This window comes from Sabethes cyaneus, chromosome 1 (genome assembly GCF_943734655.1).
Source record: "Sabethes cyaneus chromosome 1, idSabCyanKW18_F2, whole genome shotgun sequence".
NCBI lineage: Eukaryota > Metazoa > Arthropoda > Insecta > Diptera > Culicidae > Sabethes > Sabethes cyaneus.
The window spans coordinates 75,988,235-75,994,598 of NC_071353.1; the positions used below are offsets into that span (position 1 = coordinate 75,988,235).

The 6,364-nt window shown below is 42.6% G+C and overlaps 1 pseudogene; it reads right to left on the reverse strand.

Moving 5' to 3' along the window:
- Positions 1–294: 294 nt before the first annotated feature.
- LOC128745846 (protein yellow-like) lies at positions 295–1,253 on the reverse strand (annotated as a pseudogene).
- Positions 1,254–6,364: the final 5,111 nt, after the last annotated feature.

Sequence of the window (6,364 nt, forward strand, 5' to 3'; positions counted from 1 at the left end):
ATTTTTGCGGTTTTAAACATACATACGCATTGCCGTTGCAGTTCAAAACCGAGTCTACTATTCGGTTTTATTGTTGTTCTGTACGTCGCAAGTTGTGTGCTATATCACTGTGCGATTACAGCTTACCGCTTTCGACTTAATTGCGACACACAGAACAAGAATAAAATCGATTATCGCAGGTCGATTACTACGGTGTTCAACTGCATCAGCAATATCTTATAACTGTATTTTCGGAATACGAGACAATTTCATGAAAATAAAAAGTTATAAGTTATCACTAGTTTTAAATTTATGTCAGCTACTGTCGCTGATGACCCAAATCGACTGCTTCGGCTTTCGGTCCACCTTGAAATCATTCGGGTACGCCAGCTTGTACGAGTTCTTCTCACCAGCCAGATTGTTACGATTTCGCCAGATCCCATCAATTAACGCCGCTCTGCTGGACCAAAGAGATAAACTGAAACTGAATTGTTGTTTTTGCCACCTCGAAAGTAGACGAATGACCACCCTTGTCTCGGCTTCCGATCAGTTTAAATGTTTTACCAGGCCAAAATCTCGCAAGATTCTTTTTCTAGTACCGGCACTGGGACTTCGAACGCCGTAAAACTAGACATTGGATGATAAAAAAAACATACGATAACCATCAGGATGAACTGGCGAAAGGGAAATCCGAAATATTCCATCCGATCAATGGAAGTTCAAGTCCAAATAGTTCAATTGCTGACGAAAGGATTTTGAATTTGTATGAATAGTTGCTAATATTCTGGCTTTTGAACTCACACAAACTAAAAACGATGATGCAGAAACGCGACACGTCGGCCACGTAGGCAAAAGCATCGTTACACTGACCATCCTGGATGTCCACCACCAGATTCATATTCAACGAGTCCTGCCTGACTTGATCCGGTAGCAGAACGTACGTCAACAGCGCCTTGTCGGTGTGGAGGTCGAAGGTCAAGCACTTTGAGAGTACAAATTTGATGCAGAATTGTTAGTGGGTCGATAACTCCGGCGTCCAGAACCCACAGTGGATCGCATTTATCGTCGTCAATTCGGTACAATGAAACCAACTTGCTACAGTCCGGATTCCCAGAATCCGATTGTGGGGTGGTGTAGAAGCTCCAGTCCGGATGCGGACTACAGGGAGTGCTGGGGTTTTTTTTTATCGGTGACGGCATATAGGATAAAGTCGCAGGAACACCAGGATTCCAGCGGGGAGTAGTGATGAAGACGTGATTGATATATCGTTCCATGACGGAATATACATCCATCTGCATGACACCGAAAAGTCCTATGGCAAATCATGTAAGAAAACGTGAGAAAATGGAATGAATAATCTTTAATGAATGTTACTTATTTCGGAACCTACCTCCGCGTATTCATACATGACCCATCAGGACAAACCATATTTCCCACAAGAGGTTTATTGTTTCAGATTTCAGTTTTCCTCTTGTGATGTGACGACGAACAGACCGCGAAAACGCGAGCGACGCGACGACCTACACAGCAAAAAATAATGACATCATCGCAACTTAAATTTTGGTTGGAATAAACATGCTTATGGTTGAAAATAAATAAACTTTTAGTTTGGATCAACTGATATTTAATTTGTAACAATGCGAGTTAATCAAGTTGAAATAATGTGTAAAAGTCGTTACTTTCAACTAGATTTGTGGATTTAATGCAAACAAATTTCGATGTTAACGTAATCAAAACTTTAGTTTGGCTCCAACCAAATTTATGGTTGTTTTAAACTAGCCACATTTGTAAACGCAAACTAAGAACACGTTTGTTTTGAACTATTTTTAAGGTTGGTATTTGCGTAACCATAAATTTAGTTTATTTATGCAAACGGTTTAGGTTGATTTAAACTAACACCTCAATTTGAATTCAGGTAACATTAACTGTATTTTGCAACCTAAATTTTGGTTGAAATAAACAAGATTATGGTTGAAAAAAGCAAACTTTTAGTTTGGATCAACTGATACTTAATTTGAAACAATGCGAGTTAATAAAATTGAAATAATGTGGAAAAGTCGTTTCTTTCAACTAGATTAGTGAATTTAATTTAAACAAATTCCGATGTTAACGTAATCAAAAATTTAGTTTGGGCTTCAACCAAATTTATGGTTGTTTTAAACTAGCCACATTTTTCTCCGTGTATGAGCGATATCGCACTTTGGATGGTATATCACTCAAAATAAATTTCACGTTGAAGTTACCTGAAAAGTTATGTGAATATTTTCCACCTAGTTAGCGCTCAACTTCCAAACCGAACGGTCGAGCAATTTTCGCAGATCAGCTGTAAGGAAGTCTTTCGCCGGCTTTAATCATTTTCAACGACCAAAGTATAATTTTTGTACGCGTCAAGACGTCGGCATGAATCGCCGTCAAAATACCTTTCGCGTCGACTACGCGAACGTGCCAAAAAAAACCAACTTTCGAAGATGTACACAAATTTGTAGCCCAGTCGCTCGGGCTCAAACGTGAAGAAGTTGAACGAATTCAGTGTAGCCGTACTCTAGGATGTGCTTTCGTGAAGGTTAGTGACCTCGCAGTGGCACAACGAGTAGTTGACCAACACGATAATAAACACACAATCGTGTGTGATGAAAATACTTACCAAATTCGAATTACCATGGAAGATGGGGCTGTAGATGTGAAGCTTTCAGACTTATCGGAAGCCGTTACGAATGAAGAGATTACACAATTTCTAAGTCAATACGGAGAGGTAATGTCGATTCGTGAGCTTGTGTGGGAAGACAAATACTTCTTCGGAGGAATAGCTACCGGAGTTCGTGTAGTGAGAATGACGGTGATCAAAAATATTGCTTCCTATGTTAAAATTAGTGGGGAAACTACAAATGTAGCTTACTATGGTCAGCAACAAACATGCCGTCACTGTTCCGAGTTTGCACATAATGGGATCTCGTGTGTGCAAAATAAAAAACTCATGCTGCAGAAAACATACGCTGATGCAGCAAAACAACCGCATAAACAACAAGCCAAACAACAGACCAGACCGACTCAAAAATCGTCCAATCAATCGACCTCCACGCAAACCGTACCTCGGACAACTGACACGATCAACTTTCCAGAACTTCCACCAACGCAAAAACCTGTAGACCTCCAAACCAAAGATGATAAACAGCGAAAACCTTCGGAGTACATGGCCCCTCCTGGTCTATCGTTTCTTAAATACACACGACTACAAACGCGAACCGCTCTCCACACGAGTGGCAGCGACAAACAGACAACCGGCGACGACACGGACTCTTCCACAACCTCGAACTCCAGCAAGCGGGGTAAAAGTGCTCCACAGCTTCGGAAAAAACTCCGTACTGATGATAACGAGATCGAGCAACGGGATGAGGAGATGAAACATTAAAATGTCTGCATATAGTAGCTACAACATCGCCACAATAAATATTAATACTATAACCAATACAACAAAGCTAGATGCCCTTCGCACGTTCATCCGTACAGCAGATCTCGACATCGTGTTCCTACAAGAAGTTGAAAACGAGCAACTTTCTTTGCCAGGATATAACGTAGTGTGTAACGTCGATCACACCAGAAGAGGTACCGCTATTGCTCTTAAAGAGTACATCCGCTTCTCTCATGTGGAGAAAAGCCTTGATAGTCGTCTAATAGCACTGCGAATAAACGATACCACTCTCTGCAATATATACGCTCCTTCTGGAACTGCTCTTCGTGCAATGCGGGAGAGATTCTTTAACAGTCAACTGGCATATTACCTCCGACATCGTACCGCACACACTGTACTAGCAGGCGATTTCAACTGCGTGATACGACAACGTGATGCTACTGGCCACAATATGAGTCCAGCACTTCAAACAGCTGTTCGACAACTACAGCTGCACGATGTGTGGGAACAACTGAATCCAAGAGTAGATGGCTACACATACATTACGCACAACTCCCAGTCACGGCTAGATCGTTTTTATATCTCTTCTGACTTGCTAACTCAGCTCAGAACCACTAATACACACGTTTGCTCGTTCTCTGATCATAAAGCAGTAACTGCGAGAATCTGTCTTCCCCACCTGGGACGTGCCACCGGTCGAGGATTTTGGTCAATACGCCCACAGCTCTTCACTCCAGAGAACATTGCTGACTTTCAATATCGCTGACAATTCTGGACGCGCCAACGTCGAAACTACGCATCATGGATGACTTGGTGGTTAGAATAGGCGAAGCCACAAATAAAAAAATTCTTCCGGTGGAAATCGAACGAAACGCACAAGCGATTCCACAATCAGCAACAGCAGCTCTACAGTCAGCTGCGTGCAGCGTACGACGAATACTACCGTAACCCCGCAATACTTCCTACTATTAACCGTATTAAAGGAGAAATGCTAGCGCTTCAGAGACGCTTCTCGCAATTCTTCGTTCAAATAAATGAATCGTACATTGCCGGAGAACCTCTTTCTATGTTTCAGCTAGGAGAGAGAAGGAGAAAACGAACTACAATATCGCAGTTACAGAACGATGCAGGTGAAACAATCGCTAGCTCTGAAGAGATCGAAGAGCACATGCTCCAATACTTCTCAAATCTCTATGCAGAAGGAGAATCTCGCAGTGTGGAAACCGAAGAATTCCAGTGCAATCGGATAATACCTCAAAATGACCCGACCAACAATGCTTGCATAGAGAACATAACTACGGCAGAAATATTTACTGCAGTCAAAGATAGTGCTCCGAGAAAATCCCCTGGATCGGATGGCATTCCCAGGGAATTCTACTATCGCCTTTTCGACGTCATCCACAGAGAGCTAAACCTTGTAATAAATGAAGCACTTCAAGGCAACATTCCGGCGGAGTTTGTAAAAGGTGTAATCGTACTCGTCAAGAAAAAACAAACTGGCAACTCTACACATGACTACCGTCCGATCTCATTATTGAACGTCGACTACAAAATCTTCTCCCGAATTCTAAAAGCAAGATTAGAGAAAGTCATGATTACTCATCAGATACTGAGCAGTAATCAGAAATGCTCTAACGCCGAACGAAACATCTTCCAGGCCACGCTCTCTCTCAAGGACAGAATTGCACAGCTGATTGCCCGAAAACGAAAGGGGAAGTTGATCTCCTTTGATTTGGATCATGCCTTCGATAGAGTGCAAGTAGATTTCTTGCACCGTACCATGTGCTCGCTCGGCTTCAACGATCGCTTCGTAGAATTGCTCGGCTACATTGCTAGTCGCTCTTCATCTTGCCTTCTTGTGAATGGACATCTCTCACCCTTCTTTCCGATCCAACGTTCGGTTAGACAGGGAGACCCTATATCGATGCATCTTTTCGTGCTCTATCTTCACCCGCTACTAAACAGGCTAGAGCGTGTTTGTGGGGATGATCTACTCGTCGCTTACGCAGATGACATCAGTGTTGTGTGCACTTCTATTCGAACAGCTGATGCAATGCGACAACTTTTTATGAATTTCGAAGGGGTGTCCGGAGCGAAATTAAACATGCGGAAAACAGTTGCCATTGATGTTGGATACATCGAAGGCATGCCATTGCTTATACCTTGGTTGAGGACAGAAAACCAAATAAAAATTCTTGGCGTTTTATATACCAATTCCATTCGGCTTATGACAACGCTAAATTGGGATTCGTTAGTGAGCAAGTTTGCACAACAAGTTTTTCTCCACTCTATGCGCACATTGACGCTGCATCAGAAAGTGATCCTGCTAAACACGTTCATCACTTCAAAAATCTGGTATGTGTCTGCAATATTATCTCCTTACACTGTACATGTAGGTAAACTGACAGCAACAATGGGCACCTTCCTCTGGCGGGGTTTACCAGCCCGTGTACCGATGCAGCAATTGGCGCGCAACTGGGAGAAGGGTGGATTAAAGCTCCAGCTTCCAGCACTCAAATGCAAATCCCTGCTGATTAATAGACACCTCCAAGAAATTGATAGTACTCCGTTTTACCAATCTTTCCACGAGGACAGCAGATTAAATCCACCTGGTGACTGCCCATGCCTGAAAGCAGTTATCCAGAACTACAGTCGCTTGCCTGTTGAAATCCAGCAAAACCCAACAGCTGATCAAATCCACCGCTTCTTTGTGAATCAAACAGAGATCCCCAAAGTAGAGCGAAATGATCCTACAGCAAACTGGCCAAAAATATGGAGAAATATCTCATCGAAAAAAATCAATTCTGTCGCCCGTAGCGGACTGTTTCTGCTAATCAACAGAAAATCTGAACACAGACAACTAATGCACATCATCGGTAGAGCAGATAACAACTGCTGCACTGTGGGTCGATAGTCGAGACTATTAAACATAAATATGCTGAATGTCCGCGCGTTGCAGCAGCCTGGGCATACTTC